Genomic DNA, 23166 nt, shown 5'->3' with positions numbered 1-23166 from the left:
TTTCAATTAATACCCCTACAATGTTATGCATGGTCAATATTCTCAAAGTAATATTAGTAATTTATAACTTCCATTTACTTCACGGACACAGCTTGCATATACATTATTATTCAATACTGCACTGCTTTCTGATCACATTAAAATATGGGAACTTTACTTCATTAAGAGATGGCAACGTCACTAAGGATCGTAGGGGAACTGATGCAATGGATCAGACATTTTGTCATCCACTCAGCACTGTAGTCAACATCTATTTACTACGGAGTGCCTGCAATATGCCAGCTCGTTGGATTTTAGCCACTGAAGTGGAATGGATTCTCTTGCTGAGCTAGCCATTTACTTATGCTAGAGAAACATCTTTCAGAATAAGGGTGCACTAAACTATACTAAAGCCATTCAGAAGCATCAGAGTAATTGGTAGTTTCCCCTGAATAACTCAATTTGTTGGAGAAAAAAATATCCAGGCCTCAGAAGAGATACTTTCTAGATGACAAAAATTAATAATATTATTAGTAATAATTTCAATTACTGTAACTTCTCTTGTTAAAGGCTAAAATTTGAGCTTTGAAGGTAATGGGATTGGCTAAGTAAAATATGAATCAGAAATATTAAAATGGGCCCTCTAGATTCTAAATACTTCAGTGGCACCAAGGAATTTATAGTAAAATTCAAATCTGTACGTGAATTGATACTAGTACCTTATATTGTATTACCCAAGATACCAGAATAGTTGGAAAGAACATGGAACTAAGAATATTAAATTCTGCACCCAAATATCATCTTGCAAGTTTCGAAGTCACATTTAAATCACATTAACTCTTTATTCTCTGTGTTCTGGTGACTTCATTTATATAATCTGCTTTTCATCGTATTGGAATATTATAAAGATTAAATGCTCTAAGTAAACATGTTTCAGAATCTGTGAAATGATATTTTAATAGAAAATGCTAGTTCTGTGAATTGTTTCAAAAGGTGGAAAGTGCTATATTAACAAAATATAAAGTATTTTGTTTCACTATTAGACTTTACAATTTTATCTTTATTTTAAAGCCCCATTTAGATTTATCAAATATAATAGAATTGTTCATTATAAACAACCTACAAAATTAAAGGAGAGGCATGCAGTTTAAAGGCAAGAACATATGGCCAGACTCGGCTGAATTTGAATTCTACTTAAGTAGTTTATTGGGAAGATCCCTTGACCACATTCCTTTTCTCAATCTGTGACTTTATTTGTAAAGCATATTTAATTATATCCACCTGTAATAAAGGAAATAATATATTCAAAGCACTTAATCCAGTTTCTTAATACCTAGACTTAAAGAGAATTATCTCTATTACAGTTATAAGTTTTCCACACTAAACAGAGCACAACTCAAGGACTATACCAAATCCTGCTAGTTTTATAGATCTCTCCTCATTTTTCTTTTTCTTTCCTCCTTCCTTTCCAAAATCAAAAGATTTTCAGATGCCCTAATTAATAAAAGAAAATATTAGATGTATGATTAACAAGGTAGTGTAACAGTTCATCTTTATGCTAGAGGTTATAACACAACGACGAGGCATCTGAACAGTTAGTCTGTTTTGAAGGATGAAGCCAGGGGAGGGTCATGCATGGTTGGAGGCATAATTTTGCTAAGGTGATTCTTTTCAAGGTTATAGGCTCACTTTTGTATTTTGAATTTTCTTTTTTTTTTTCCCTGAGGTATTTTGAAAACACCATCCCACCTGCAGGAATCTGGTAATTGGTAATCTGAAGGCCTGTCTGAGAAAGAAAACATTGTTGCAAAGGATCTGATTTAGCATCATGACTTTTATTCATTTTTAATATAGAATTTCATGGCTCATCAAGGCTAAGCTAGTCTATCATGGCTTTTTATTCATTTCAGAAAATGCCACACTGTTGCTGTGTGTTTTTTGGAAAGAAAAATCAGCATAGTTTAAAAAGAAAGGAATGATCCTCTGTTCTCTTGCTCCCCTTCTTTCTAAGATCATTGGTTTTGTCCTAAAAGTCTCTCTCAGAATTTTTTCAGTTCCTTCCTGCAGCTCATATTAATGAGTGTCATGGCGTAGCAATGATCATCATTTCATATTAAATTTACAGTTAAGTTAATGTGATGGAATGATCTCCATGCCAGAAGCTCTTAATTCTCTTCCTTTCCTTCACACAAGGAAACTAGATTAGAACCAAATGCTCAAAGATCCTCTTACATAACTAAAGGGAGGTGTTTCCTCATTTCTCTTTCTCTTACCCTGATTCTCTGTCTCCCTGTATATTTATAGAACCAGCTTTAATTATGATTTACCAGTGTGCTTAGAGCACATTAGTGATTCTCCAGATGGCTCAACTGACCCAAAAGAGCACATTTCTTTTCACATTTGATCTTAGAACAGCCAATATGTTCATAGCAAGAATGGGCTAAGGAGATAACGTGTCTGTTTGAAGATAGCTTCCTTTCACCTGCTTCTGATGAATGCCAATATTCTTTAATACTACCTGTTCCCTATACATCTCTGAATATTTTTTCCTTTTTGATTTTCCTTTACAGTTAATCTGTGGATTAGCATGGGGAAGTTTGTAATTAAAAAATTATTTGACTATTTAAAATGACTTTTCTTACAGAATATGTTACAGCTTCTGAAATGAAGGCTTTGAACTTTTTGTTAGTGCCAGGTATTTATTCTAAAAACATTTCCAAGAAAATGAAAGGTAGGCCTATAAGTAAATGACAATAAAAGAAAGATGGGAAAGCAACGTTATGTTTAACACATTCTTCTATGATCTCTGACACTTTCTCTGCCAAAGTTATAGTCTATAACTGAGAATAAAGCTATATAATACCAGTTTGCTTTCTGTAAGCAAGTATTCGTATCATTAATGTAGATTTTGCTTATCTTTAATTCTAAAAGAGTAGAAAATAAAAGTGATCCTAAAACTTATAATTAAATTAGCAATAACAACACATTTATTAGAAGTGACAATGTCTTTTTGTGTGTGTGAACATATATATTTATGTATACATTATGTATTTATTACACATATAAAATAAGGGACAATATATGACAAAGGATTTTTATTGTTTTGGTATCTCTAGTGTAAAACTAACCAAATACAACAGAATAATGTTTATAGCAAGTGAAAAATCTAAGTTTGATTGAATTTCCAGAATGTTTTATAGGGTCAAATTGAGACTAAGAAAGTGAAACTGTCACTAAAATTTGAACAGAATTTTAAGAACTTAGAATTTCTATATTCACATATTATGAAACATAAAAGCTTTGGCTTGCACCACCTTTCCTGAATGTTTATATATTCATTTGTCCCTGACACACCTACTTTGTGCGAGTTCTGTGCATATGCAATGGGATCGGAGCAAGGTATGAAGCAAAACAGTAATGCGTGTTAATGGAACTTCCGAAACTTGTTATATATGGTGATTATATTGGTTTCTTTGCAGCATTAAAAAGGCCACAATTAACACAGATGGAAGACAGAATGCAGACAGATTTCTTTGCTATATTTGGGAATGTGGACTTTGTCTCCTACCCATAGGTAGAAGAGGACACCAATCAATTTGAATAGGTAAATAACACATTTGGCTTCCACTGTAGATATTCACAATGGCAGCAATGTGAAGAGAGTTAAGGAGGGGTATTAAACTATAGCTCTGTGTGCATCAGGAAACCTTTGCTATTAAAAGATGAAAGAAGTTATGGTTGTATCTTCTAATCTGGTCTATTGATCTTCAAGTCTTTTTTTTTTTTAAATCCCAGTACCGTGCTGATTTTATCACAGTAGCTTTGTAGTATAACTTCAAGTCAGGGATTGTGATGCTTCCTGCCTTGCCTTTGTTGCCTAGAATTGCCTTTGCAATTCTAAGTCTCTTTTTGTTCCAGATGAATTTAAGGAATGATTTCTTTAGATCTGTGAGGGATGCTAATGGTTGGAATTGCATTAAATCTGTGTAACCATTTAGGGAGAATGGCCATTTTTATGTTTGCTCTTCTTATCCATGAACAAGGAAGGTTTTCTCAATTTTTGAGATCCTCTTTGGTTTCTTTTTTCAGAGTACTGTAATTTTCACTATCTTTTCCTCTGTTAGCCTGATTTCTAAATATTTCATTTTTTGGATATTATTGTAAAAGATGTGATTTATCTTATTTCTCTCTCAGTTGGCTTGTTTGTATATAGGAATCCTATTGATTTTTGAGTGTTGATTTTGTATCCAGCTACATTACTGACTTTGGTTATTACATCTAGAAGTCTTTCAATGGAATTTTGAGAGTCTACTATAGAGTATCATGTCATCTGCAAATAATGATAGTTTAACCTCTTTTTTTCTTATCTTTATTTCTCTCTCTCTTGTCTAATTGCTCTGGCTAATATTTTGAGCACTATATTGAATAGGGATGGTGATAGTGGACAATCTTGTCTTGTTCCTGATTTGAGAGTGAAAGTTTCTAGCTTTTGATCATTTAATATGATGCTGGCTGTTGGTCTGTCATAGATGGCTTTTATCAGATTGAGGTATAGACCATCTATTCCAATTTTCCATGTTTTTTTTTTATCATGAATGAATGTTGGATTTTGTCAAAAGCCTTTTCTGCATCTATTGAGATGATCATGTGATTCTTGTCATTGGTTCTATTGATATGATATACTACACGTTGATTTGCATATGTTGAACCATCCTTGCATTCCTAGGATGAACCCCACTTGGTCGTGGTGTATAATCTTCTTGATGATTTGCTGCATTCTGTTTGCCAGTATTTTACTGAGAACTTTTGTATCTACATTCACTAAAGAGATTGGCTTGTTATTCTCTTTTTTGATTGGGTCTTTTTCTAGTTTTGGTATTAGAGTAATAGTTGTTTGCAAGAATGAGTTAAGGAAAATTGCTTTCCTTTCAGTTTCATTGAAGAGCTTGAAGATTGTTGGCATTAAGTCTTGCTTGAATTTCTTGTAGAATTCAGTTGTGGATCCATCAGGATGTGGGCTTTTCTTTGTTGGTAAGTTCTAATTATATTTTCAATTTCATTAACTGAAATTGGACTATTCAGCAGTTTTACATCTTCTTAATTCAGCTTTGGTAATGCATATATTTCTAGGAGTCTGTCCATTTCTTCTGTGTTATTAAACCTATGAGAAGTAAAGGTTTTTGGAGATGTTGATGATCTTGTGTGTTTCCACAGGGTTTGTAGTGATTTTGCCCTTTTTATTCCTTATTGAATGAATTTGAGTTTTTTCTTTTCTTTTTTAAAAAAGTAAGGTTGGCTAGGGTCTTATAATTTTATTTATTATTTCAAAGAACCAACTCTTTGATTTGTTAATTCTTTGTATTGTTTTCTTAGTACAACTACAAACACACTCAGTCAACTTATGTTTGACAAAAGGGCCAAACATGTTTACTGGAAGAGAGATAGGCTCTTTAATAAGTGATGTTGGAAAAAACTGGCTTTCCATATGCCAAAAACTAAAACTAGGTCCATGCCTATCACTAGGCACTAAACTGAAGTCAAAATTAATCAAAGATCTAAATATTAAAACAAAAACACTAAATCTACTAGAAGACAAAAGTAAATAAAAATCTTGAAGACATAGGGGTCAGCAGAAAATTCAAAATAAAAATCAAACTTCACAGGAAACACTTCCCAGACTCAACAACTGGGATCCCATCTCACTAAAAAGATTTTATAAGTCAAAAGAAATCTCTAACCGAGTGAATAGAAAACCTATGAATTGGGAGAAAATCTTAGTCAATAGTTTCTTAGACAAGGAACTTCTTTCTAGAACATATAAAGAATTTAAAAAATCAGGCCTCCAAAATTCAAAGACCCATTCCAAAATGGGCATCAGAGATGAATACACATATTCTCAGATGAGGAAATACAAATAGCAAATAAATACATGAAAAAATGTTCAAAATCATTTGTCATTTTAGAAATCCAAATTAAAATAACACTGAGATTCCATCTCTCTCCAGAAAGAATAGCCAGGATCAAGGAAACCACCAATAACAAATGCTAGAGGCCCTGTGGGGAAAAAGGAACACTTCTGCCGATGTACTGAGAAATGGATTAAAAAAATACAGCATTTTCATACAATGGAGTACTACTCACTATAAAGAAAATTTGCACTGAAGCTTTTATTTGGTAAATGGGTGCAACTTGGGACCATACTCATAAGTGAAGTAAATTAAACTCATATGTGTAAATATCATATTGTCTCCCTAGTGTAAGAAACTGAAAGAGTAAATAAGATACAAAATCTTCAATAAATATTATGAAATGGTAAGAAACTGCTCAAAAAGGAAAAACTACCTCAGACAAGGAAAAGGAGAAAAGAAAAGAAATAAGATATAAATTTGTATATATACACTTAAGATTACTAAGATGACTGTATTATTAATTCTGTTAGTTCTTGGAACAAAACAGTCAACATCCGTAGGATTAGATCAACTTTGCATGACTGTATCTGGTAATTTGAGTAAGACTTTTGAAGATAATTATGCAAACAACAAATTTTTTTTAATTTTCCTATCACCTTGTTTTGAAAGGCATTGTTAATGTTTTAGGCTCTAATAGTTATTAATTTGTTATTTTGTTTTTCCCTCTTATACAGAAAGGATAGATGTACGTGTATAGGCTTACATACGCCTACAATTATACCTAAAAGGTTTACAAGAATTGATTTTATTATGTGTGATAATACGAACAACTACACTGAAGAAAATGTGACATCATGTTAGCCATTGATGATTTTCTATCATTTTGTTTTGAAATCCAATAATGCTTTTATTTTTGGTTTTGATTGGTTTTAGTCTGTTTTCAATTATTTGAATACAATATACATGAAGATATGGACAGCTATTTTGAAGAAAACAAGAGATATTATGGTAGCCCTATTGATATCCCAGTGTCTGCTCTTGAAAGCCCATAAGGCTCTCATTCTTTTTTTTTTTTGATTGCTTTTATACTATTTTGATTTGTATTAACTTACTGTGTGTGAAGGTATGGACAACTATTTTGAAGAAAGCAAGAGACATTATGGTAGCCACTGTTGATTTCCTGCTGTCTTTTTCTAAAATTCTGTGTTACTTGCACTGTTTTACTCTGCTCTGCTCTGTTCTGTTTTGTTTTGTTTTATTCTTTTCAAAATAAAAAAAGATGAAAGAAGAGGCTGAACGAAGAATAGAGAAACATGCGTAATTTATAAGATTTAGGAACAATTAGCCATAAAAGTTGAAAGAAAGTTGCATGTCTAAGGCACTTCCCCACTTTCTTGAATGAACAGCTTGTTGAATTTCTAAAATGAGCAGTAAGGAAGGAAGAAATGTTTGTGGATGAGGTCACCTTTAGACATATGAAGTACTTGAGATATTTCAGTGGCAGATAGCTGAGACACTTAAATCTCAAGGTCAGGAAATAGAAGTTTGAGCTTGATAGAAAGATTGGTTTGTGAGATTTGGGAATCATTAGCAGAGGTACAGAAAATAATGAGCTTGCCCAGAGGTAGCCTGTTAGGAGAAAAAGGCTCAGTAGCCAAGCATTGGAGAATACACTAAAGTCATCATTATAAAAAGAGAAATTAGCAAAGAAGGATTTTTAAATAGAAAGGAGAACGACTAAGAAAGTCATGATTCAGAAAGGGAAAAATAATTTCAACATTAAATACGATGAAGACTGGATGAAAACATTGCCTTTAGTCATAATTACATGACTGGTAAAGTTTCCAGAGAAAATTAGCACAGTAGGTTTCAGAGTATGCCCAGTAACATTTAATATGCATTAATCTTATGATAATCTTATGATACATTGGGATCATGTCATCAGTTCCAAAAAACTACGTAGAAATAATTTATTCAAAAGGATGTTTGTTTAAAAATGAAAAAAATATTTTCATATGCTTCATAGAAAGAAAATTGATTTAGAAATTATATTTTTGAGACAAAATCTCTTTGAGTTAAAATAGGATTGTATTAATTGTATTTTGGGAATTTGATCCCTTTTAGTTCTCATAAAGCAGCTGATATTGGTGCTACTCTGTTTATAGCTAGAAAGCAAGACAACACAAATAAATTAATGTTTTCAGACATTAGACACTGGGCACAGGCAGTGATCTCGGACAGCAGGGAAATAAAGAACAGCCAAGTCTGTGATCAACCAGACTTTCTTCTAGGAAGCAACAAGAGGAAGAATCCTGGCAAAATGCAGAAACTGACACAGAATTGGTGATGTTTAAAACAACAAGGCAGAGTCATAGACAGGAAGAAATCCACAGAGCGAGAGCTGTGAAACCCTGAAAAGGACCATGTTTGGTAAAACTATAGTTATCCATGTCTACCGACACTTCACAAGATTGAGACGACTATCAAGAAACTATAAATTCAACAACCATTACAAAGGACAGTGTTCAAAATACAGCCAGCATACTACAGAGACCTGGATGCACACTCTGGATGTCCAGTGAAGAGCATAAAAAAGCCACGACTTAGGAGAAAGGCTGGCCTTTCTGGACAATAAAAGATACCCTAGACCTGCTTTACCTAAATTTAAAAGCAAATGTTGAAAAGAGCAAGCTGGTAGCTTTTTTGACTAATCCAAGCTCAATACTCTTAGGAGGAAGATAAGGAGACCCAGGTTATCAACAATGAGACATTCAAAATGTCGAAGAACCAATAAAAATTTATTAGCTATACAAAGAAGTAGAGTAATATGGTTGATAACTGCAAGAATATCAATCATGAAAATTGGCTCAGAATTTATAGATAGGGTTGGTCATTAGGATAGATTTTTAATAGCTACAGATTGAATAACTCTTGCCTGAAATGCTCAGGACTAGAAATGTTTCAGGTGTCAAAGTAGTTTGATTTTGGAATATTTATGTAGAATTCATAGGTTGATATGAAAATAAAAAATAAAAAAGCTTTTAAATTTGAAATGATAGTTCCAAAAATGTTTAGATTTCAGAACACTTTGGATTTGGGATTAGAATGCTCACTCATGTTTTAAATATGTTCAAAGATTTAAAGGAAATCCTTTAAAAAATGGGATGATAAATGGAGCATGTAGAAAAGAATAAAATCAACTTTCTGGAGATGAAAAATGCAACAGATGCAATAAAATTTCACTGAATGAGTTTAAAAGTAGATTAAATGCTACAGAAAAAGAAGTCATTGAATTTTAAGAGCAGAAAATAGACTTCAAACAGACACACACAGAATATAGATTTATACTAATAAATTCAATTTCTTGGAGTAAAACGGTCAACTTCTTAAATAACACAAATTGAGCAAAGATAAAAAAGAAAATCTAAGTGTCTCTGGATCTGTTAATGAAATTTAATCTTTAACTTCCCAACCCAGGTCATATGGGTTCATAAAACTGCATCCAACGTTTAAAGAGGAAAAAGTCCCACTACATACAACTTTTAACAAAGAAACTAGAGACATAGGAAACACTATTTATAATTACAAAATGGTAAAAATCATTGCAGCAAGAATTAATAGATGAAATCTTTGAAAGGAGAGCTCTTTTCAGGATATTATGGTCAAGAATAGAATTTTAGAGAATCTGAGTTTTAAACTTGTAATTAAAAGATTTCAATAAAAAAGCATAGGTCTTTATAATTTGGGGTAATGATGTGGAATGGTAGGAATCAAGAAAGCTTATTATTTCAAGAAAAGTAAGTACAGTTGCAGAACATTGTCATAATCATTTCAGAGACTTTTAGATCTGGGCATAGATTTAAAATATAGGTAATGTCATGACAACCATAAACCACCTTCACTTTCATTTGGATTTTTTTCCACAAGCAGTTGAAAAACTGATAAATGGTTTTGAACATGAATGTGTCACTATAGAATAAAAAATTTGAATTTGTGATCTGATGAAATTTTTAGTCCTAGAAGGAAGCAAATTTAGTGACAAAGAAAATGTAGCAACCCTGCAATAGCTTGAAATGGTTCTTTGAGAATGGAAAGGAAGACACAGTACCCAGAAGTCTCATGTAGATTCAAAAGACTGCAGCCTCAAACTTAATTATATTCTCTAAATTTTAAAATTAAAGTGACATACATCTGTAATCCTGTCTAGGAAGGTGAGGCAGAAATACTGCAAATTCGAGACTAACCTAATCAATTTAGTTACCTAGAGAGACCCTTGCTCAAAATAAAAGTTGTTTTTAGAAGATTGAGGATGTAGTTCAATGTAAAGACCCTGGGTTCGATCCCAGTTTCACAAAAAAGATTAAATATATATAGACTAATGTGTATTTAATTTCCACAGAACAAGACTTGTATGGGTAAAATTTTATCAGTAAAAGTTTCCCTGTGTTACACATATTCTTTTCACACTTTGCTTTTGGTTACAAAAGATACTAAAATTTAGTCCCAAATATCTGCTCATGACAGGTATTTTAAGTAAAAGTCATGAGCCTTTCTCCTGCAATTTTCAAACATGACTTGGCTCAGGTAAATTTGTAACAGGAAGCAATTGATCTATGTACACTGTACATTTAATGGATTTTCTATTAATTGTAGGAAGATGAATTTATCTACTGAATTTGCAAATGATCAATGCTGATTAAGTCATATATATCTGATGTCACTCATAGTATTATTTTTGGTTCTTAAAATGAAATGTGACTAACACATTGTTTCTCTCCATTACCCAAGGGCCATGCACAGAATCTCTGAGGGAGCTTCAAATTCTCTATTCCTCCAGTGAACATTGTCAGGAGACAAAGGAAAACAAAAATTGATATTTTGTGATTTTGCAGCAACAAACAAACCACAGTGGTGGAAGCAGCAATTAACATTGTGAATTTGTTAGGACAATTACTCTGAAGTAATATTCATGACAGTCGGGCTAAAGAAAGGTTTGCAATTTCTGTGTTAGTTTTCTTTAAACAGAAATCTCTTAAGATACAATAGCCTGGATTGTTATGACTACTTTGAAAATTTGTTCTTTAGCGATCACTCACCTCTCTATTTGTGTATTCAACAAGTAGGAACTGAATTTTGCTGTCTCCTATGGTTTTGAGTGAAATCCTGAGGCTTCCAGAAGGGGAAAGAAGGGACAGGCACGTATTTGACTCCAGGAAATCACTAAGGTAATTTCGTAAGCAAAACTCCTTGCACAACATTTCCTATGCTTGAAAACAACTTTTAAAAGCTATGGAAATAATAGACGAATGAAACTTCCTATAGTTTTGGGTTTACTCTACGTGTCAAGTTTTGCATCTTCACTTTGAGGATAAAATTTTAAATAGCACCCTAGCCTGGTGCAAATTTTCCTAAGAAGTCACTTTGCATAGTCCACACTTACTGTCTGACAGACACTGCAACAAGAGCTGCACTGTCCCTGAAAAAGGTCATCATGAAAGGGCAGGACATTTCCTATTTGCTTTGTACTTCAAAATTTATCATGGAAAATTTTTAACCATTTGTTCTTTACAATATCCTGTGAGTTAATGAGGCAGGTAATGTTTTATTTTTCTAAACTCTACTTGGATTACTAAAATCTCAGGTTTTTATTACTGCTAAAGTGGCAAAATCAACACACAGAGAAACAATTCTTATAGTGAGGGGATGAATGTAGAATAATCAAATGCATAGAGAAACTTCTAGAGGGTTAGTGTTGTACGTATGAGGACAAGAGAGCGCTGTGAGGGCTTTAGATGCTTAATCTGGGGCAGAAGAGGGTTTAGCAAGCCCAAGAGGAAGATTTGATGGCTAATAGACCTCCCATGAGGGTGCACAGTATGAGAAGGCAGGTTGATATGTCACTCCACTTTACTAATGGGCATTCCATGAGAGATATATGACAGTTCGGAGAAAGACAAGGAAGATGCTCATTGATTTCCCAATAGTGGGAAAAGTGGCACATCCTAGAAGGCAGCTCAGAAGAATCACAAATACTAGGCAGAAAGGCATTATATAATATAATAGGTCCTTACTAAAGTGTTTTGATTTCTGGAGCATTCATAAGAGCATCAAAAGGACAGATGAAGTATTTTAAATAAGGAGCATAACGTGTTATTTTACCATCTAAGATAACAGACCTATTTCCAGATGAGGCTGTATAATGGCATTGCCAAAATTAGCAGTTACAGATTTTCTGCTACAAGTTTAAATAGATGGGGGAAAAATAACCAGAAGGTAGCACGTATCATGAGAAATAAGGAAGAGGGTCTTGCAATTGGCAGTGGGGAATGGGAGGAGTAGCATTTAATGAGTTCCTATTATGTGATAGCTTTCATTTATATCCTATATTAGTCAGTTTTCTCATTGCGGAAACAAAATACATGACACTGCAGTTTACAGAAGTTTATATTTCGTTGTTGGTTCCAGAGATTGCAGTCTATGTTCGGTTGGCTCCAAGACAGGAATATCGGGGCTGGGGATTTAGCTCAGCGGCATAAGTGCCTGCCTTGCAAGCAGGCAGTCGTAAGTTCGATCCCCGGTACCGATAAAAAGGAAAAAGACAAAAAAAAAGACATGAATATCATGGCAGAAGATCATGAAGAAACAAAGTTGTTCACTTCACGGTGGCCAGGAAGCAGAGCACAGCAGAAGAATGCCAGTAAGAGTTATACCCTTAAAACGCTTACCCCCAGGGTCTCGCCGGCAGGTCTGCACCACCTCCTAAGAGCACATTCAGCTAGCTAGGAATAGCAGTGAATTAATTCACTGACGAGTACATTGTCTCTGTGATCTAGTCAGCACCCCCGGGAGACTCTCAATCCAGTCAAGTTAACAGTAACTGGAACACATACTTCCACTGAGTTTTAAAAATAAACCTGTTAGATGTTATGCTTATTTACAAGCTGAGAAAACCAAACTCCAGAAAAGAACCTACCACCAGTAAGAAACTGATGACCCAGATTATGAGTCCAGACAGGCTTGTCTCATTCTCAAGTGTATTCTTTTTGTAGAGTATCATTTGTTCAATTTGCCCTGTCCTTTTCATTCTAACCTTCTAGAAAATGCAATTATTAAAGTTCTAGCAAGGATTAAAAAAGACTCATATCAATGCCCCAACAAATCCTTGCTCAGGTTTTGCAAGAAAAACCTTTGCAAGGCAGCAGTCAAGGAACTGCCACATCCAAATTCCTCCTGCATCCTCTTTGTTTGAGGCAAGGTATTTCTGTTGTTGTCACAGGTCTTAACTCTGGACATCTGAAGTGGTCCAGAGAGCCAGAGAGGACATAGGGAACACGGACACTTACTTAAGCTTATTCTTTAGTCTTTTTCATATCAGGCATTAAACAGATTCATCCTGGGTGAAGACATGAACTTGGCTATTCTGAATCTGCTATCTCTTGATTTTTTATTATGATGACCTGAAAGAAAAAATATGTGACATTGATAGTGTACATGGAGGTATGTTACTTTAGATTATTGTTGTGGATGACAAAGATGATAACAATAGCTCAATGCCAAATTTTCCTCCAAGCATGAGTAAGCTTGTTTTGCAGAGCTTCAGAAACTAAGGCTCTCAAGTCAGAGATTTTGAATTTTATTTTGCTTAGCTTTCCTGATAATTAAATTCCAGTTTATAATTTATTATAGTGTTCCTTTTTCTTATTCACTGTGTTTCTGTATAAACCTATCAGTAGATTAGAGCTGTGAAACTTTCTCAAGGAAATGTAAGCCTTGGGTTTCCTGCTAACTGTAACAGAACTGAAAAAGCAATTAACCCACCATTCAGGCATCTCCAAAGTTGAAGGTCTGTAGTTAAAATCCAGAGTTTTGAAGTTTCCACTCTGGACTCTCATTCAGTGGGAGCACTCTCTCCACATCTCCTTTGGCTGACTCTTCTTTTCTAGTACAAATCAATAGGGTCTTCCAAAATACAAGTAAGCACCTGTTGGTCTGCTGCTTGCAGCTCCTCTGTGTTTTCTGATAACACATTCTTTTTGATATGGCTCATCTTTCCTCACTCCTTGAGATTTAGAGGAGAATAATGTGGGTTCTTACTTTTGAGTTGCCTCCATGAGTTCCCTAGCAAACCTTTTATAGTATTAGAAAATTTTCTCGTTGTACTCTAAGAAAATAGCTTAGTTATATGTGTATTATAGCAAACCTGTAAAGTGGCTTACTAAATGTGTTTTTTTTATTCTTTTTCCCTAACTGATATGTTAAGTGACCTAATTGATATGTTGAGCAATACTCTCCTCTGTAAAGAATTGCAAGAATCCTAATTGATATGTTAACCATTGTTGCCCTCTTCAAACTACAGAAGTTGTGCTAAAACAAGCTAACAAGGGTTGTTAATCACTGTTAGGCGCCTCTATTCTCCGCTAAAGAGCTAAAGAAAACTAGAATGGCCCATTGATTTATACTTGTTTAAAGTAACCTGCTTGTGTGCAGAGAGATTTGCGTATGAGTTTAACCCTTTACCCTGACCTTGACATATAACTGCCCTTTTCCTTTTCTGTATGGCGCCTTATTGCCTCCGTCTCCCCTCACCTATCTATCTAGGCCATAAAGAATTTGGGTTTCTGGTGACCTCCTCCCGACCCGGTGATGATCTGTCATAAAATGAGCCTGCCCCAAAGTTTAAGAACTGTTTAGCTTCAAACAAATTACCGGGATATACTATGGCCCAAACCCCAATCGATGCTTTCCTTTTGTTCTGTATGCATCAAATGAGTTAGATATCAGATCTTTGTAAAACTTAAGTTTCAGCTTCTTGTAACTCTTTTTTTTTTTTTTTTTATTTAAGAGGAAAAAGAGAAAAACGCAAAACAAACCAAAGCGGCGTAAGGGTACACGCAATACAGAACTACAAAACAAAACAAAACAAAACAAAACAAAACAAAAAACCATAACAGTAAGAAATTACCTGCTAGTAGATTACACACTATTTTCTTGAAAATAGTTCCTCAAATCACAGTATCAAAGAACACAAGGTGGACATTCAAACAGGGAGACTGCAAACAGCTGTGTTCAATGTTCCAAAAACATTGATAAAGTCAGCTATTTAACACCCCCAAACACACTTGCTGTTATATCCGTTAGAGCTCTTTTTCTTTTTTTTTTTTCCCTCTCTTTTTTACAACAAAATTTACACATCTTGGATTTTATTACTCCTTAGTGCTAGCTTCTTGTAACTCTTGACCTCTTCGCACCCACTAGTGAAAACGAGCTGTCCTGGGATAATTAACTGTCCACTTTCTTCCCCAAATATTGCTGCAGATGTGCCACTCTGAGATAATGTCAGTCTGTAGGATGGGAGTAATTTGAGAAACACCAGGAACTCCTGAGATTGTCAGAGCTAAGTGGACAGCGATATAGTTTCCAGACTCGGGTCAACAAGTTTGATGGCTCTGCAGGTTTCTTTGTTTCTCCCCCACTTTTCCTCCAGCCTCTTTTTAAAGTCCTCCCTTCAGTCTCTGGGGGACAGTCTCCAAATTGGCTCCCAGAGACTGGTCGCCAGGCCTGGAAATAAAGCCTTTGCCACCTAAATTTTCGGTCTCTTGCCTCCTTGGATTTTATACCGGGGCCCAAGTTATAACATGAGCGAGAGCTTCTAAGTCTTTTCTTGTCTTCTACTGATGCCGCCGGTTTCTTTCTGCACATCCAGATGGCCAAGCTGGACAGGAGCCAGGCTTATGTAGAGATGCTGCATTGATGACCCCTTGCAGCTATACCAATGTCCTACAAATGTAATGGCTTGAGATGCTTTATTATTTTGCATTTCCAGAGACCAGAAGTCTGACATGTGTCTCACTGGGCTAAAACCTCACTGAGGTATCAACAGGGTTGTGTTTCATTTGCAGATTCAAGGAGAGAATCTATATTCTTGACTTTACCGCCAATCCCCCATTTCATGGCTTCTTTGGTCTTCTGCGCTAATAATGCAATGGTTAAGTGTATGTTTCTCATATCATATTATTCTGACAGTCACTTCTCTGCTGCCTTCCTCTTCACATGTAAGAACCTTCATGATATCACAAGATCCAGGGTGATCCAGAATATGCCCCTCCTCCATATCAGCTGATTAGTAACTTTAACTCCATAGTCAATTTTAATTTTCCTTTTCATGTAATATTCACAGGTTCCAGGGATTAGAATACGGATTTTTTTTGGGAAACCATTATTCTGCCAATATTCACACTATCTAGCAAGTTATATTGCTGCATAAGAAATTCTCATACTTTCCTGGTTTGAACAAATGGATTGTCACTGGTCCTTATACTACCAATTTAATAAACTATCACAAGGTCCTTATTTGAGCTTTGTTGTGCACAACTCAGTGACCAGCACTCTGAAAAACTCAACTTTTAAAAATTAGTACATCTTCGCAGTACATAATGCTTATGCTCTTAGTGTGGAGATGGTGCATGCACAGAGCACACCTTAATGCCTTTTTCATCCCATTTCCCTACCCTTTTCCCCCCTTCCCTCTGCCTCTTTATCCCCTTTCATGTGCAAAAGACCTACCTTCCTACTATTATGTTTATTTCATTTTTTATTTATAACTTTGGTTTCTTATAAGAGAAATCATGTAATATTTAAATACCTGTGTCTGATCTATTTTAATTAATGTTATGATCTCTAGGCACATCCATTTTCTCACAAATGACTCGTTTCTTTTTCTTTATGACATCATAGTATTTCATTGTGAGTAAATGCCACATTTTCTTTACCTATTTATCTGTTGATATGAACACATAGGCCATTTTCAAGGTTTAGGTATCATTAATTCTGTGACTGTACATAACATTGTAATATGATGTCTTCAACTCTTTCAGGGTGATAACTAGAAGGTGGATAGCTGGGTCAAACGGAATTTCTAGTTTCACTTTTTTGAGGACTTTCTACACTGATTTTCATAGAAGTTGTACTAGTACACCAAGAATGTAGATGGGTTCTTTTTTCCCTGCAGACTTGCCAGCATTTGTCATTATTCAAATTCTTGATAATGGCTATTCTTTTTTAGGGCATCTTATCAACTTGAATCTCAGTTTTGTTTTAACTTTTATTTCTGTACTGACTAGTGATAGTGAACATTTCTTCATGTACTTATTGGCCATCTGTAGTTCATCAGTGGCATATTTATCCATTTCATTTGCCAATTTTTGATTGGTTTTTCTAATTTTTAAAGTGTTTTATGTATTCTAGATATTAGTTCATTTACTAAGGAACAATTGGCAACAATTTCTTCCCACTCTGTATGTTGTCTTTTCTCTATGTTGATGGTTTATTTTGTTATGCAGAAGATCTGCAATTTGATAAAATCCCATTGTTGACTCTTGGTACTATTTCCTGTGCAAACAGGGCTCTGTTCAGAAAGTCTAGTCTATAGCTGTAACTTGAAGAATTTTACTGATATTATTTTCCAGCAGCTAAAGTGTTTCTATTTTAACTTTTAATTCTTTGATCCATTTTGATTCTAATTTAGTGCATGGTGAGACACATGGTTCAAGATTCAGTCTTCCCAGCCTCATCTATTAAAAAAGTTATCTTTTCCCAGAGTGTTTTTGAACCTTTGGTCAGAGATCAAATAGTTGAATGTGCTTGGGTTATTTCTGCATCCACCATTCTGTCTCACTGATCTACATGTTTGTTTTTGTGCCAGTACCAGGCTGGGTTTTTTTGTGTGTTTGTTTAAATGAATGGAGCTTTGCAACATACCTTCAAGTCAGAATTGTGTTGCCTCCCAGTTTGCTCTTGTTACCCAGGATTGTTTTTGTTATTTTGGGTCTCTTCTGACTCTGTACAAAGTTTAGGATTGTTTAGTCAGTTGTATGAAAAATGTTGTTGCTATTTTGTTTGGATTGTGTTAAATCTGTATATCAATTTTTGAACCATGGACATTTTAACTGTATTGGTTCTGTCTATCCAGGCCCAGGGGATACCTTTCCATTTTCTGATATCTTCTTCATTCTTTTTCAGAGTGCTATAGTTTTAGGTCTTTCACTTCTTTAGTTAGGTTCATCCCTAAATATTTAATTTTTCTTTTTCCATTCTGAGTGGTATTTTTTTTCCTGTTTTTTTCTTAGTGAATTTGTTCTTGATATACAGAAGTGTTACTGATTTTTGTGGAACACTCATATTTAAGGAATATATTTCTGAGTGGTTCTCTCTCCTTTGCCAGACTCAGCTGTTGCATCTTTTCTTTCTTGAAAATAGTGCCATTTATAGACATTCTCTGTGATCTTATAATTCTTAGCATTATTTACTGTTTCTGAGCAGTGCCAGTCATAAAATCACTTCCATACATTTCGTTTGTAAACCATGTAATGATTTTGTAAATCATAATCAGTCTCATGATTCTTTCAGTGTCTGAAATTCACTTTATTGGCACATTAGTATATCTTTTTAAACATTTGCTACATAGTATTTTCAACTGTTTACTATTACAAATAATACTGCAGTGACTGTTCTTAAGTTTATATCATTGTATACATACTTAAAATGTTAGATAAGCCCAAGAAGTAGAATTAATTGATGGCCAAAAGTCAAATATTTCCAGTTGTTTTTTGGTATTCATTGTCAAATTGAGGTTCATGCTGCTTTATACTCCTGTATAAGGGTTTATACAACAAACCATTCTTCAAAATCCAACAATTAAGGAAAAATGTCTTCCCATACCATCATTACATATTTCCAACTGGTTTTATTATATTTAAGTGTAGGAATGGATGAGTAACTATTCGAGTCTAACTTCAAACTAAAACCAGTAATTTTTAAAATTTTTATGTATTTATTTATTTTTTGTAATAGAGATTGAACTCACAGCCTCACATTTGCCAGGCAGGTACTTACACCACTGAGCTAAATCCCTAGCCCAGTAATTTTGATACCTATATACAAACCTCTAAATTTTATGTCCTATTGGATTTGGATAAAATGATTATTATATTTGTGTTAATTCAGATGTAAGTTGGCATCAGTACCCATTCATGTGAGATTTAACACAATACAATTCTATACTGAGAACATAGTTTATGTCCAATAACATGCCCTCTTGGGAGAAAACGAAAGAGTCTTTCCACTTATATCTATGGGGAAAAAAAAGAACTAAGAAATAAGGGTGCTGACCTCAGGTAGTTTCATCTATTGAGAGAATCCCTGGTTCCAAGTAACCCAAATAAGTGAACATTGCTGATGCAACGTGTGGTAATTAAAAGTTGGATCAAAACATCCCAATGATAGGATAATTTCTATTTGTTGGGCCCAAATCTCAATTGTTTTCAAGGCTTTTCTCCAACCAGCACAGTTATGCACAGAGATCTCGTCTGATCAGCCCTCTTCTTGGGGTGGCCTTGCCTCCAAAGTAACTCAGGTGGCCTTCACTTTGCATGGTAATGCAGGGCCATAACAATGACTGTGCAAGCTGGCTCTGGGTACAGAGATCTTCAGAAGTGTAGGAAGTTATGAATGTTAAATGTTAAACCTTCAGAAATGTTTGTCAAAACTTAAGTCTACTATAGTCTATAAATATTTAGAGAAATATAAAAAGTAAAACTATTATTTATTTAGTACCATACAAAATATTGATATTAAATTTGGTATTTTGGTAATTTGATATAACTGATATATTTTGAGTCAAAAGTATTTTGATGTTAAAATACTAGCTCTGTGTTCAGAATCCAAGTTATTTCTCTGTACTTTCATCAAAAGTAGTTTCAACAGTGTTTGCCTTCTCAGTCTTGTCAATGTATAACTTAAGATACAGAAAGTGCATCACTCTGCTTTGGGGAATTGTCATACTGCTTTCTAGTTTTGATCAGCTTCAAACATTTTATCCTTTGTGTTTTCTCAATGTCATGAAATACCTCTGAGAGTTCTTGTAAAGTGAAAATGTCACTTTCTTTGGGATACTTTCATTCTTTTTGTCACAACCTCTTTCCTCATACACGCTGATAAATTCACCTTCATGAAGGTCTCTGGCTGTGACTCTATAATCATTCAAATGCAGACCAGAGTCAACAACCCTTCTAATTAGCTATTTCATCTATTTATTTAATCTCAATTTATTCGATTCATCACCACCTTTTATGTTTTTATTGCATTTTAATCTTTTATTTTGGAAAATTCCCTGTGTTATTAATTTGTGAAAAATATCAAACGAATCTGTCAACAGAAGACAGGGAGTAAATGCAATTACACATTTTGCTGTCTGTGTGTGAACTGAACACAGATTTGCAATGACCAGCAACTGACAAATGTTGAAGGCAGTGACATGATTGGCCAGTGAGACTGCTACACATCTGATATATGTATGTTGAGTGTGCACTGAAGAATTAATGGGCAACCATATTGTATACAATGATTCTGTTAATTTACTAGGTGGTTGAAGTTGAACCATGTTGTTGGAGGACTGCCTTAATCTAAATTGTGGTCACCAAAATTCATGCCAAATGAGATTGATGGGGGCTATAAGTAGAAATGATGTATATATTTATTTATTCACAAAGACTGCCTTATGGAAATAATTAGAGAGATCCCTTTCTAGGTATACTTTTTAAAAATGGGAGAGAAAACTGGAACAAAATACTAGAATCCCATAAAAAACCACTCCCAAATACATCTGTGTGTATTTGTTCACTTATCAAGTCACTTATGATACTTACTAGATAAGATATTTTTCTAATAGCTTTAAAAACATCTTGTTTAATAATCTTAGCAACAGTGAGGCACCTTTATTCTCTCCTCTTACACATGGTAGAACAAGATTCAAAATGAAGTCTGGCTTTGGATGATGTGTATTTAACCACTACGTAATGCTGTCTCGTGTTTTTGGCCTTGTGCTATTGTACTGCTATTTCTGCAAAGTAATTCATTACCACCTAATTGGGCCTCCCACTAGAGTTAGATTCATCTCATTTATTATTGTTATTTACGGTATGTCTACAGAGTTAAAATTCAGTACACAAGACTGGCAATATCTATTACAGAGATTACTAAAATTCTACAAAGCTTAAGACAGAGGTTGTTCTTTTGAATTAGAGTCATCATGAACACAAATGGCATGGTTTAGAGAAAAGAAAAATGCAGTTGGTGATATCTTTTAGGATCTAAATGAACTAATTTAGAGGATCAGAAAGTTGGTATGCTGAGAATGAAGCTCTTCATGAAGCTGAAAACAACAACCACAGCCACAAAAAATAACCACAAAACAACAACAACAACAAAATCAGAATCATGGAATAAGCCAATTATTTACCCTATTTTGTGTGTGCACCCTATTTTCTATAATACCTGTATTATAGAGCTGTCTTTAAGGAAATATGCAAGCCAACTCTACTGGAATTTAAGTAGCATAAATTTCATTTTTGTCCTGCAAAAATGTCCACCTTTCCCTCCCAATCATTAAGCTTCAAGTTAAAAATAAATTTTAGAGACCCTGGCTAGCATGTTAGGAAAAAAACTGTTTTAAAGAGACACAACTGACAGAAACTTGAAAATTCAAAAGTAGCCCATGTATTTTGTAGAAGTCTCTTTAAAGAATGAAAATAATCAAATAACTTAACCTGAATCATTGGCTTTGCAGTTAGGAATTAAAATGGTTGTTTAGTTTTACATCCTCTTGTGTTTCATTGCCTCTTCCTGAGTATCAGCTTGGTGCTTAGCAACTGTCAACCTTCCCATTTTTAGTGCTGTTCTTCTCTCTCTGAAAAAATCAAAAGGCTATTCAGATTGTTACTGGGAATAACTTAATTATAAAACAATATAATACCTAGAATGAGGCATTCATAAGGGAAATCAGTAGGGGATCTACTTCTCATCCAGCCTCTATTTGCTGAGTCCAGTCCCAATAGTTAGTGAGAAGAGTTTTAGGATCTACACAACAGAACTTGGTTCCTCAATGATTTCATTTAAAGGGAGGAAGAAAAAAAAGAGAAGGATCAACACTGAATAAAATTTGTTCAAATGGAGCACAAGTGGTGGGTATCACAGTAAAAGTTAAGGAACTAAAGACAAGAAATAGATCTACATCTCTATCAGGTGAATCAACCAGGATGGCCATCAGTCTTCACTGAGAATAGAGAATTAAGCAATTATTCATAAATGTAATTTAATTTGTAATGTAAATAATACTAAAATGCAATTCAATTATTTTAAGGCTACCCAGTAAACTATAACATTCATGAGGTTATTCTGGCCGATGATTATATGCTTTCATGACTTTCCAATTCTCTCAGAATAAATTCCGAATGCTTTACTATGGCCTACGGAGTTCTGCAGCAATCTGTCTTTTCCTAGCATTTGCACAGGCTTCTCTGCTCACACTCTCCTCTGTGCACGCTGCCCTTTTCAGTTCTTCATTCTTGCCAACCTCATGCTCAGTTTGAGACTTCCGCCTTCCTTCCTCTTAATCTGGAACACTCAGAGATGCTCAAGGCTGCCTGCCTCTTTATTATCTTGTATGTTTCAGCTAAGACTTTCCCCGATCCTTCTCCTAGAAGCCTTCAATGCCCAACTGATATAAGAGAACTTTTCCTCAGCTAATCTCTATCTTCTGACCTTATGTCTAATTTACTTTAAATTCCTTAAGGGCAACTTGCATTCATTTACGTGTACATTACTGCTTTCTATTACATCATATTGTGAGCCCCATGAGGGCAGGAATCTTCTTTCTTTTTCACCATCTCTGTACTAGTACCTTGCAAATGGTGACCATTCTAAATCATTATTTGGAGGGCTGGGGATATAGATCAGCGGCACAAGCACCTGCTTGGCAAGTATGAGGTTGTGAGTTTGATCCCCAGTACCAAAAAAAAAAAAAAAAAAAAAAAAAAAAAAAAACCCAGAAACAAACAAACAAAAAAACAAGTAAATAATTATTTTGAGACTAAAAGAGATCATGTGTGATTCAGAGATGCCTCCTTAACACTTAAGCATGATGTTTGGTATATAGCATGTTCAGTAAATAATTAGGACCTTTTGGTTTTGTTTTTGTGGCGCTGAAGACAAACCTAGGACTTTGCACATGTTATTCAAACACTCTAGCACTGAGTTACATCCCTGGTCTGCTTTCTTAATATAAGTAAACAGGTGAATCTAGTTACCTTCATAATGGCCTAACTCTAACCAGTGCGCCTCCATCTTGTTCTGTATGTGCCATCTCGATAGGGTTAAGTTTCTATTTCTCGTAAAAGTTTAAGTTTCAGCTTATTGTAAATCCCCTTCCCGCTTTCCGCATGTT

General features: G+C 34.6%; 1 long non-coding RNA gene across 6 annotated transcripts in view; it reads right to left on the bottom strand.

The window, feature by feature from the left end:
- Positions 1–23166, bottom strand: part of LOC111755785 (uncharacterized) — a 276523-nt gene that overhangs the window by 52166 nt on the left and 201191 nt on the right. Inside the window, exon 1 of one of the 6 annotated variants that reach the window (XR_010041955.1) lies at positions 13232–13256. The exons of the other annotated variants lie outside the window; for them this stretch is intronic. This is a non-coding gene — a long non-coding RNA (uncharacterized LOC111755785). Of the gene's footprint in view, positions 1–13231; positions 13257–23166 lie in introns of those variants that run through there. 6 annotated transcript variants of the gene reach the window in all.

This window comes from Cavia porcellus, unplaced genomic scaffold (assembly GCF_034190915.1).
Source record: "Cavia porcellus strain 051 isolate PalLab524CR breed Dunkin Hartley unplaced genomic scaffold, mCavPor4.1 scaffold_22, whole genome shotgun sequence".
NCBI classification, from domain to species: domain Eukaryota; kingdom Metazoa; phylum Chordata; class Mammalia; order Rodentia; family Caviidae; genus Cavia; species Cavia porcellus.
Note: the sequence above shows the minus strand (reverse complement) of the source record. Positions and strands in the feature narration are given on the sequence as shown.